This window comes from Felis catus, chromosome B4, assembly GCF_018350175.1.
Source record: "Felis catus isolate Fca126 chromosome B4, F.catus_Fca126_mat1.0, whole genome shotgun sequence".
Taxonomy (NCBI): domain Eukaryota; kingdom Metazoa; phylum Chordata; class Mammalia; order Carnivora; family Felidae; genus Felis; species Felis catus.
The window spans coordinates 48,559,325-48,572,276 of NC_058374.1; the positions used below are offsets into that span (position 1 = coordinate 48,559,325).

The 12,952-nt window shown below is 35.0% G+C and overlaps 1 protein-coding gene across 12 annotated transcripts in view; it reads right to left on the reverse strand.

The window, feature by feature from the left end:
- Positions 1-12,952, reverse strand: part of GUCY2C (guanylate cyclase 2C) — a 140,937-nt gene that overhangs the window by 107,938 nt on the left and 20,047 nt on the right. Inside the window, exon 1 of one of the 12 annotated variants that reach the window (XM_045061414.1) lies at positions 812-1,300. The exons of 10 other annotated variants lie outside the window; for them this stretch is intronic. The gene's annotated coding sequence lies outside the window, so the exon portion shown is untranslated. Of the gene's footprint in view, positions 1-62; positions 737-811; positions 1,301-12,952 lie in introns of those variants that run through there. One more of the 12 variants, XM_045061415.1, reaches the window with a different exon arrangement.

The window sequence follows — 12,952 nt, forward strand, 5'->3', positions numbered from 1 at the left end:
AAGAAAACCATAAATCTTTTTCTACTTAAGATATATCTTAAGAATGAAGTTGAAGTCCAAACCTGAAATTTTAGGTACCATTTGGTACCAAATTCTTCAACTAGAATTCATGGCTCCATTGAGTGCCTCATGATAGTAGTCCCTTAAGGTGGTAATCATTACCACCTCCAGTTTTTGTGGATCCCAGATCCACCTCGAGTCCATCTTCCATAGTGATTAAAAACAGTTCTTGACCAAATCAGTTTCTGGAGACCCATCTACTACTTTCTTAGGGGGATCCCAAGGGTCTGCTGGTGCTGACCTGGGTGGCTGATTTCAATTTTGAAAGAACTGGGTGTGGGAAGAAGAGACCTTGAATGTCATCCGATAGGATGTAGCACGAATTTGGTACAATTGCATAATCAAGAGTTCACTCTATCACAGTCTAACACATCCCATGAAAACCGGGGAGACGTTAAACCTAGCCCATCCTGTTCTTATTTGATTTATTTAAAGTGAAACCATTCTGCCATTTCTACATCTTAATCTCATTCAAAACAAATTTCTACAGTATATTCCCATTCAATTCTAAATTTTAAAAAACATAAAATTTAATGTTCTGGACACTTATGCCCCATGTTCTTGTGTAACAAAAAAGCACAGTTGAGTGAAGGTCAAATGCATACTCTCGAAATAGAAGCCTACATAAAATAATTCCCTACAATATCAAATTCAAATTAAACCTCCTAAATAGCATTGTGGTAAACCTCAATTGCTTCAGAGACTGGAATAAGCCGAAAATATTTACAGACACACACAGAGGCATACTGACCAAAGTAATTTCCTTGTTCTTCAGGGCTCCCGGAAGGGAAAGAAATGGCATTCTCAGAACTGAGTTCCAAAGGGCTTCCAGCATATTCTGCCGTCCTGTGACCCATTGGTTGTTTTGCACTTCACAAAACAACAGAAGCCCTGTTCTCCCATTCATGTATCCTCCTTTCTTTCCTCCACAGTTGAAAGCCTCTGTTTCTCCAGGGCTCAGGAAAGAAATGGTTGACACCTGAATGTAAAACTTCATTGTCACCATGGATAATTCTTAAATGATTATTTTGGCCTGATTATTTGTTTATGCTCTTTGACAATGTTAATTAATAATTGTGTTTCCTCCGCCATTTCAAGTATTAGTTTTTTATTTTATTGCAATTTACTCATTAGGCACACAGAAATATTCCCAGGCCATCTGTCAAAAATATGGCTCAATTCAGAACACTCTTTTTTAAATTTTTAATTTTTTTCTTTTTTTAAGTGTTTATTTATTTTGAGAGGGGGCTAGGGGCAGAAGGAGAAAGAGAGTAATCCCAAGCAAGGTTCCATGCTCAGTGTGGATCCTGACGAGGGACTTAATCCCACAACCCTGGGATCATGATCTGAGTTGAAATAAGGAGTCAGTCACTCAACCAACTGAGCCACCCAGGCGCCCCCAGAACACTCTTTTAAAATAGTTATTGGTTGTATTTTTCCAGCCAGTTCATGGGCTGTCAAGTATTTTGAAGAAAATTCTATTCATCCCTAATCCTTTTTTTCCCCTTATTTATAGATTTATAAAGACTTCACTGCAAAAGAACCAATTCATAGTCAAATAATTACTTAGAAACTTTCTGCACTTTTAATCTTGTTTACGAGTTTCCAGACTGCATAACCATTACTCATTTAGTCCTTGAAAGTTTAATCTGCTTTCAAGCCAAGCACACATTTTTTAATTTCTCTGAAAAAGTTAGTAACTGATATTATCAGGCACAGTTGTTGCCAAATCTTTCTGCTGTATACCACTATGACAGTTCTCATGTTTTTTATATTCTTTAATTTTTTACACATTAGCTTTTTGTCATTAACTGAAATCTAGAGAAAAGAATGCTTTATTCAGCTTTATAGCCTCTGTTACTAGGACAGTCTCTTAAATACAAAAGTTCAATAATATTTTAGAGAAAGTACCTATATTAGTAAAATAAAACATATAGGAACTGATTTTAAATGTAACTTGACGAAATTTATTTCTATGAATACTCTAAAATTTGTATTTGTTTTTATTTTTGCAAAGCCCATAAATGTTTAAGTTCTCTGTTTTAATTTAAGATGAATTTTAAGAATAAAATCTCATCTATTGCTAAGATTTTCCTTCCCTTTGGTAGGTGCTCTCCAATCAGATTCACAGCTTCCCTTGATCTCCTCATGAGAGCAATTTCTTCATCTGAAAATCACCATCATTTGCATTGTCTTTGTGGATCCCAGATCTCCCATCTACCAATGTCAACCTCTCACCATGTTTGAGTACAAGAACCTTTGTCAAAGTAATTTTCTGGAGATCTATCCATTGGCTTCTCAGGGGACCTCAAGAAATTCTCAGTCCTAGACTGGTAACTAGTTTGATTTTGATGGAATTGGACGTAAGCATATAAAAGATGATGCAAACAAATTTCAGTTAAAATGCAGACTTCATGTCTATACATGAAATGTAATCAATGAATGACTCTGGTCACTACATACAGTTATGACACCAAATTTGATACTCTGGAAACTGTGTCAAGAGTTGAAGAGTGAGAGATATTTTTGTTTGCAGGGGAAAGACTGAGAGATAAACTGATAGCTCTATCCAAATAGGTTTAGGGTATTTCTTTCATTGAAAGTCAGTGTGACAGAATTAGAATTAGAAGAAATGTTTTCAACATAGAAATGTGAAAATTTAGGTCACCACAGAGAAAAACTTATATTTTTAATCATGAGCTCTAGCCCATAAAGAAATGTTATGCCTCAAAACATTGCATATTTACCTTATCTATAAATATTCAAATAGAAGCTAGTGGCTATTTCTTGGAGATAGGGAGAAAATATCACTACATTACAAAATCTGCTAAACTAGAAAAACTGTAAGTATCCATATAACTTTAAAATTTGAAGATTTTTGCAAATTCAATTTTAGTTTTTATTTCAATCTTTAAATTTTAAATTGGTGTCAGTTTCTTGGAAGGTCAGTCATATTATAACTATGAAATCACTGTGTTGATTGATTTTTCATGTGAATTGACTATGTTTTTTAATATGTAATTTTTTTTAAATACAAAAAAAATCCTTCGTAAATGAAGTTTTGAAAACCTTGAGATTCATAGACACTATCTTGCTATTTAAAAGTGCATTAATAGGGCACCTGGGTGGCTCAGTCGGTTAAGAACCGACTCTTGACTTCAGCTCAGGTCATGATCTCATGGTTCGTGAGTTCAGGCCCCTGCATCGAGCCCTGTGCTGACAGTGTGGAGCCTGCCTGGGATTGTGTCTCCTTCTCTCTCTGCCCCTCACCCGTTTGCTCTCTATCTCTCTCTCAAATAAAAATAAAAACTTAAAAAAAAAAGTAAATTAATAAACCTTCAAATCATTTAACAAAAAAAAAATTAGAGAATTCTTTGATGAGATATATTTTCAAAGCTTGGTATCTACCAAACAATACTAGATTCATTGTAAACCTTTGGTGTGAAACAGATCTGCCTCTTCACTATTTAACAGAATATAAGCCTATAATCAGTAAAGACTAAAGTTGAGAACTCATCAGTAGGCCTGTGAACTGCTTAGATATTGAGACAATTACATATTCCATGTACAAGGTTATGGATTTTAATCTTGAAATCCAACTGCCTAGTTCAATTCTTGGCTGTACTACATAAGACTTTAGTGGGGATTAAATAAATTAAGATTTGTAAAGCACTGAGAACAGTATCTTGCACATAATAAATATCATATTAAGTAGTTTTGCTTTTTTTTTTTTTTTTTTTTGAAATACAATTAGGAGCGCCTGGGTGGCTCAGTTGGTTGAGCATCTGACTTTGGCTCAGGTCATGATCTCGAGGTTTGTGAATTTGAGCCTCGCATGGGGCTCGATGCTGTCAGCACAGAGCCTACTTCAGATTTTCTGCGTCTCTCTCTGCTTCGTCCCCACTTGTGCTCTCTCTCTCAAAAATAAATCTTTAAAAAAGAAATACGATTAAAAAATAAAACTTCCTGTTTGATACTAATGGAAAACTTGTCAGCAGAAATTTTTAATGGAAATGGGGTCAGAGCAATTTTTGGGTTCATTTAGATCATATTTCACACTATCTTTATTTCACTCTGTTAATTAAGAACAGTTAAATAGGGGATCTGAGTGAAAGGCAGCTACCAACTGGATGAGCAAGATGCATAGAAGTTTCTACCTGAATCAAAGGGTTAATTCTATCAAGCAATCTGTGTGGTCCCCAAAATAACTATGTTATTTCTTTACAGAAAATTATATGGATTAGATTTTTAAAGACTGAATCACAGAAATTATTAAACTCCTCAAATTAATTAGAATCTCCACACTTTACCATTCACTGGGCCAAAAATAAATTCTTTCCTCTTAAAACTGCAGTTAGCATCTATCTAGTAGAGACAAACTGTTGGAAGAAAATATACTTAATGTCATAATCAATAGCAACGCATTTTAAAATATTTTAACTATAATTTTTAAAGGTGGTTTATGACTCATTATTTATGCTTATTGTAGAAAACTGGAAAAAATAGGAAAAGTATAAAGAAGCAGTAAAAATTTCGACCTAATGCTACTCCTCAGAAAAAATAAACTTTAACATTCAGTGGATTTTTATGTAACTTTTTTCCAATGCTTATTTTTATGATTTCACTTGAAATCATACTATGTGCCCAATTTTCCATATGGCCTTCTAAATCTGAAACTATAATTATCTGGTTATTAATAATAATGATAAAAATTTCATAACTATTAAACTATTGCAGTTTATTCTATGAAGCACTATAATTTATCATTTTCCTTAATGTAGTATTTAGATGGTCTTTTTTTTTTTCTTTTTAAAATACTGCTGCAGAAAAATTATAACATGTGGAGAAAAGCTTCTACCTGTATTTTGGATCCTTTCCCTACAGCCGATCCCCAAAACTAGAATATTTAAGGCTTGTGATGTTCATTACAAATTTTAGTTGTGACTCAGTTAAATAGATTTCCTGTCATATGATTAATATTTCATGTGATCTAACTAATAATTAGAACCTTAAAATACAGCTAATAGTTTTTATTATGTGATTTCTGCTTTGACATGTGAATTCTGTCTTCTTTATACTTAAGGAATCAGCTTCTCAGGTTGGAAGGAGATATGTTCACAAGTCTAATCAGACTTAATATCTGTTATTAAATTATTTAGAGGAATCAGATTTAATATTTCCACAAATTTCTATTAATTATACAACGAAACCTAAAAGAGGAAGACTAAATCATGGCAGGATATGAAGAGAGAAAGTGGAATGGATGATTTGGGCTCCCAATGTCTTCATTTAAATATATTTGGATAGACTATGATACTGATAAGGAAGTCAATAATAATAAAGATAATGGGGAGGATAAACAGCATCATCTTTACCCTGACATTCATAATCAACAAAGCATTTCCTAAAAGAGCACTGTGCTCTCTTAACTGCAGTAACCAGCTTGGGCTCTGATTATATGAATAATTACATGCATGATTGCATGTACTTTGGACCTTAAATGGCATTTATGGAAGATTTCATATTCAACAAAAATGGGAAATGAGAAGAGTAATAAATTTTGATCATAAAAATGCAACAATCTGGCTTCTGTTAAATCAGTGTGAAATAAGAGGATTCGCTGATGAGATGGTGACAGCTGTCACCATCCATTGCTAAGTGACCAATAAAAGCTTTAGAAATGTGCTTCATTCTCATCACAGATCCTTCCTCTGAAAGAAGAGTAAGAACTTGATGTGAAATCTACTGGTGAGACAACTACTTAACGATTTTCATTAGTTTCTATTTAAATTAGCAGAAGTGTGGACATCTCTAACGTGGTCAAACCTACAATCTGTTTGGAGCAGAAATCAAAACTTCTGACTAGAAGTTTAAAAAAAGGTAAAAGGAAAAACAAAGTCCTTAAGAATTCAACAAATTGAGGAGGGAATTAAAATATTTATGAAACATGATTCATTTTAAAAATGAGAAGTACAGATGTTGTGTAAGGGTACAAACTTGGAATGAGTATTTACAAGCCCTAGAGGTCTAAGGCACAGTATAGTGAATGTGGACAACAATATTGTATTATAATCATCAAACTTGCTAAGAGACGGGTACTTAAGTACTCCAACCACTAAAAAAAGGATAATATGCAACATGATTGAGGTGCTAACTGCATTAACATGTGCCTTAAATTTACACAATATGTCAAATATATTTGTATAAAGTGGCATTTTTGAAAAAAGAAAAGAAAATGAAGGGTAATAATTCCATTAGTAGAGGAAGAAAGCAAGCGGTAGAGGGAGAAAGAAAAGAGAAGTGGTATAAGGAAGAAGATTCTTTGCCAGCCCCCTATCCAAGAGGATAAGATTCAAACTCCATCCTTTGGAAATGAATTTTGCTGCTGACTTGAAAATGTTCCTTAACGAATTCCTAAAATTGCAAGTGAAAACAACACTTCTATGTGAAACATACTGTGGTAAAGTCTTTTGGCAACAGCTAACATTTGAATCACAAGTAATGTCAAGCTGCTCTATAAACTTTACATGTTGTCAAAGGTAAACACAAGAAGATTGCAACAGATATATGTTTTTGAACTAAAATTACGGTTCTAAATAGCGTTTTTTTTTTCCTGATCTCGATGTAAATGCGAAGGAAATTTCCATATTTCAAACTCCATTTAATCATGCAATTGAGGAGTGTCCACCTTTACTTCAACTGGAAGTGATTAATGGGCAATGCAGTGATATGCTGAAAGGCAAAAGATGCCATCCAAATGATGAGTGTGCTCAACTAAAATCATATGCTTGTGAGTTAATACTTGTGGTGTATCTATATGAAAAGTAAATTCTCAAAATTGAAATTTTTTCTTTTTATATGAATATTTACATAATATCCTTGATTTTTATTCTTATTCACCCTTCATATCCTGAAATAGATACTATCTGGACCTTCCCAAAAGTTTGTCAATCCCTAATATAAATTATAGTCATACTGTCATTATAGTGTAATTCTCTTATCAAGTATACGCATTGGGGTGCCTGGCTGGTTCAGCCAGTAGAGCATATGACTCTTGATCTCAGGCTTTTGAGTTCAAGCCCCATGTTGGGTGTGGAGCCTAGTTAAAAAAAAAAAAAAGTATGTGCATTGATTCTAGTATTAAACATGAACATATTGCTAATCTAGTCATTGTCAAGAGATTGATAATTTCTAGTGATTATTCTTCTATGTTCCTTGTATTTCTATGAATATTTTATGCAGAGAGCAGGAGTTATACCTATAGCTATTTAAACCTTATTTAGTAAATATTTACTATTTTATTATTTTATTTTTATTTTTTAAGAGTATACAACTCTTTTAATGTTTATTTATTTTTGAGAGAAAGAGATAGAGTGCAAGCAGGGGAGAGGCAGAGAGAGAGTGGGAGACCAGAATCTGAAACAGGCTCCAGGTTCTAAACTGTCAGCACAAAGCCCAACGTGGGGCTTGAACTCCGGAACCAGGAGACCTCAGTCTGAGCTTAGGTTGGATGCTTAACCAACTGAGCCACCCAGGTGCCACAATATTTATTATTTTAAATAATGATATAATTAAATTATTTTTCCTGCCAAACAATAAGTATGTACAAATTTTTACATTAAAAATGAAGGCATGGGGTGCCTGGGTTGCTCAGTCAGTTAAGTGTCCGACTTCAGCTCGGGTCATGATCTCACGGTTCATGAGTTCGAGCTCCTCGTCAGACTCTGTGCCAACAGCTCAGAGCCTGGAGCCTGCTTCGGATTCTGTGTCTCCCCCTCTCTCTGCCCCTCCCCTGCTCGCACTCTATCTCTCTCTCTCAAAAAATAAATAAACATTAAAAAAATTTTTTTAAATAAAAAAAAGAAATGAAGGCATAATATTGATACAGGATAGAAAGGAGATGCAGTAGCCTAAACAACTAGAACAGTAGAGAATAGAATAAAATATACTTGAAAAAATTTTGCAAGTTTCAAATAAAAATAAATGGAAGTTATATTTTGCTGTGATAAAGCAAAACCAAAAATCTATCTTTTGTGTTAAGAAAAATAAAGTTTAGGGGCGCCTGGGTGGCGCAGTCGGTTAAGCGTCCGACTTCAGCCAGGTCACGATCTCGCGGTCCGGGAGTTCCAGCCCCGCGTCGGGCTCTGGGCTGATGATGGCTCAGAGCCTGGAGCCTGTTTCCGATTCTGTGTCTCCCTCTCTCTCTGTCCCTCCCCCGTTCATGCTCTGTCTCTCTCTGTCCCAAAAATAAATAAACGTTGAGAAAAAAAAAAAAAATTAAAAAAAAAATAATAAAGTTTATAATACTAAGACACATTTTCAGCAAATACATAGTGAAGCTGACAAGTTACTTCCTCTCAAAAGTTAAAAAGAATTGATAAAAATTTGTCTGCTAGAACTAGAATTAAATATGTGAAAAGGTTTTAAAAAATAATTTTAAAAGAATCCAAGCTTTTAACTTTAGCCAACTATAAAATAGCTCTTTTTTTTTAAGTTTATTTATTTATTTATTTCTGAGAGAGACAGAGTGTGAGCGAGGGAGGGGCAAAGAGAGAGGGAGACACAGAATCTGAAGCAGGTTCCAGGCTCCAAGCTGTCAGCGCAGAGTGCACTGCAACTCGAACCTATGAATCAGGAAATCATGACCTGAGCCAAAGTCAGACATTTAATGGACTGAGCCACCCAGGCGTCCCTAAAATAGCTTGGTTCTTACGCACACAGAAAATAATTTTTAGATGAAGAAATTGGAAAATATGTTATTTCAATTATGAAAACTTTGTTAGAAAATTATGAGAAAAAGACTTTAAAAAATATATTTGACAAAAAGCTGAAGATTTCAATTAAACCAAACAATTGCCCATGGAATGCAAGACCTCTATAACACCAAAGATCAACTGATTCAAACTTTGAAAAGCTGCAGGAACTTGTCTTTAGCTTCTTATCTGTAGGTGAGTCATGTGATTTAAAAAGCACTGCCAAATTAACATTTGATGTGTATTTCTCAAAGGACATCCATATTTATGAAGAAAGGTGGTCAATTTATGGCTTAAATGGAACTCATAGCAGAGATTTTTTTTTAAGCTTATTGATTTATTTTGAGAGAGAGAGAGAGAGAGAGAGAGAGAGAGAGAGAGAGAGAGCAACTGGGGGGGAGGCAGAGAGGCAGGGAGAGAGAGAAAAGCCCAAGTAGGTTCCATGCTGTCAAAGTGGAGCCCAACGTGGGACTTGCTCTCAGGAACCATAAGATCATGACCTAACCCGAAACCAAGATTTGGATGCTTAACTGACTGAGCCACCCGGCAGCCCCAAGATATTTTTAATTTAATATGTCTGCCAAAGAATTTTTGATATGAAATATTAGTTTCTATCACAACAGAGGATGCTCCAACTCTGTTAAGCCAAAAGTCTTGATTTATTGAAATTTTAAGACAAGAAACATGTTTCCCTTCCTGCTTTGTTTCTACCTGTGATGCATACTGAAAACATATATGCCCCAGTTTTCTGAAGCAAACTATGAAAATTGCCATAGATGCATTTAACATCATTCAGGGAATATGTGCAAATGCTATGAGCCACCAAATTGTTTTGGAATTACTGAAAGAAATAGAAGACAATGAATTTAATCATCTTGTGTTCTTCACCAGTTTGTTGGTTAAATTGTGGAAGAGTTGTACAAGGATTAACTGCACTGTTAATTCCAATTCAATGTTTTTCTTGAAAGAAAAGGAATACTTGGCAAATATTCAAAATCCAAACACAAAACTTGGAAGTCTGATCTATGTTTTTTTTTTTTTACTGCTACATCACATTGCCTATGAATGAGTTAGATTTGAAGTTATAAGAAAGAAAAAGCTTGTCTGTGAACTAGCTAGACAAGTACAAGAACGTATGTTGAAATTGAGTCTTTGCATAATGTAAATCAATAATAATGATTTTATATACTATTTAACATAAATCAATATGAAGAAGCTTTAAACTATGATTCAGAACACTATGAAAATTGACTATAAAAATTACAAGAAATATTTGAAGGATACCTTGTGGATATTTGTAAATTAAGAGTCGATTTTCAATTTATTCAGTATTTCTTTCAATTCAATGTTAGTAATAGTGGGTTAACAGAAGAGTTAGTGAATTGACTTCTTTTGGATGCAAGTAGTTTTTAAACCGATATGTTTTTCTTTAAAGTTATATCAATTTTGGGGGCACCCAGGTGGCTCAGTCAGTTAAGATTCTGACTTCAGCTTAGGTCATGATCTCATGGTTCATGAGTTTGAGCCCCACATAGGGCTCTGTGAGGACAGCTCAGAGCCTGGAGCCTGCTTTGGATTCTGTGTCTCCCTCTCTCTGCCCTTCCCCTGCTCATGCTCTGTCTGTCTCTGTCTCTCTCTCTCAAAAATAAATAAACATTAACAAAATTAAAATAAATAAATAAGCATTAAAAAAATTATCAAATTGTTTAAAAGATGAACAAGTTTTTTCAATATAAAAGCACATGACAAACGAACAATTCTTGGCACTGGATTCAGTTATTGGAGAATTGTTAAGTTTGGAACTTGGATATGTGAAACTATGTTTTTCTTTGGTTGTTAAATTCAACCTTCTTATTTTTATTTATTTATTTCTAATTTTATTTATTTATTTATTTATTTATTTATTTATTTATTTATTTATTTATATTTGAGCCAAAATCAAGAGTTGGTTGCCCAACCAACTGAGCCACCCAGGCACCCCCAAACACAGACTCTTAACTATACAGAACAAATTGATGGTTACCAGAGCAGGGGGTGGATGGGGCGGTGGGTGAAATAGGTGATGGGGTTAATAGTACACTTGTTATGATGAGCACAGGGTGATGTATGGAATTGTTGAATCATTATATTGTACACCTGAAACTAACAGAACACTATGTTAACTATACTGGAATTAAAGAAAAAAGAATAAGAGGGATAAGGAGTGCATTTGTACCATTTTCAACAAAGAGGAGAGGATTTGTAATAATATTATTGCAAAGTAACTGAATGTGTTTTCCCATAGAACCACATATACTGCTTATTAGCTTATTTTCTTATAGAAATAAAACAGTGGACAATAATGAAACTTCAGCACTTGGTTAAAATGTTTCTCTAGAAGAAATGGCCTTAAAAAAAAGTGTAAACCCTAATTCCTCACTGTGGACTCTTTGTGATCACCTCATTTATTTTCTTAATGAATAATGTGTTTCTTTCAGATGTGTTACAGTCTCTACCCTAAAGTCCAGAAGAACACAGACCTTCCCAGGTCAAGAATGAAAGAAACAGGTGACCATCACCATGCCCACTGGCCCAGAATTTTTTAACTCCGTAGAATTTAGTCACCAGGTGGTGCATTGTTAGACACTCCTTGACCCCTCTCCCTCTGGATTTGGACAGGGACGACTTGGTGAGTATATTTTTGTATTTTCTTTTCTTCCACAAATTTGGGGGCATGCAGGGGAATTCATCCCTCCTCGGTTTTTATTGTGTATCTTTTTTCTATTTGTCCTTCTATTCCTATTCAGTCTATTCTCCAGGCTCCTCTTCATCTGCCCTCCTTTTAGATGTCAAGATTCCAAATTTCCTTGCACAGCTAGCTTGTCTTTTCATTGTGTTCCCACTCAACAATTTCCCTGGGCAATTTCATACCTTTTCATGGCTCCGCCCACCACCCCTCACCATGGATTCTGTCTCTATTGAGGATTCAGACCTATCGTAGCAACAAAACTAAATTTCTTACCTAACCATCGTCTCCTCTTAAATTTCCACAGTCACCCAATCCTCAATGTTTAAAACTGAACTCATAATTTTCACCACAGATTTAATCTTCCTCCTTGTTTCCTGCAGGGCAGAAATTTGAGACTTATCCCATCCTCATTCCTCCCTCTTTTCTCCACCTGGGATGTCTAGCCTCCATGTTGAACTTTCTAAGAATACATCGCCTCCTCTTATGATTTCCAATTTTAATCATTGGATTAAATTTAGGGGTAGCTAAATTAAATTAAATAAATGTGTTGAGCACATTATCTGGTCTACTTTGACCCTCACAACAACAACCCTACAAAACAGACGTATTATTCACAAGATGTTAATAAACTTGACAAAGGACATAAAGCTAGTGGGTTGAGGAACCTCCATTTGAATCCACATGAGTTTTATTTCTCACTTCCATTAGCTCTTTTTTGTAAAGGAAGAAAAAGTGGCTTTCAAAGTAACCAGTTGCTAGATTCAGTTAACTGATTGTCTTCAAAACAGTTTATGTGTTGTGTGGAGCCAGCCATAAACTAATGGAGAGCGGAGCTGCTCCGGAGAACTATTAATGCTATCGTGGGAACCACGTATGTGATTTCAAACTTTCTCCTAGCCATGTTAAGAAGTGAAAAAGAAACAGGTGACAGTAATTTTAAGAACGTATCTTATTTAACCCAACGTGTCACCGTTTTATCATTTCAACACTTATCCAGTACAAAAATTACCAAGATGTTTCACATTCACATCAAACACAAACACCTAGTGCTTGAAATCTCTTGTGTATTTTACATTTACAGCCCACCTCAGCCAGGATGCTAACTTTTCCATTTACTTGCTCTGTATGTAGATTCCATAAAATATATAGCTCAAAACTAGTTTAATGGGGCACCTGGGTGGCTCAGTCAGTTAAGCGTTTTGACTCTTTGTTTCAGCTCAGGTCATGATTTCTCAGTGGGTGGGATCGAGCCCTGGGTCAGGCTCTGCACTGACAGCATAGAGTCTGCTTGGGAGCTCTCTCTTTCCCTCTCTCTCCCCTCCCTGCTCGTGCTCACTCTCACCCTCCCGTTCTTTCAAAATAAACAAATAAACTAAAAAAAAAAAAAAAGAGTCTGTGTTTTGGTTTGTCT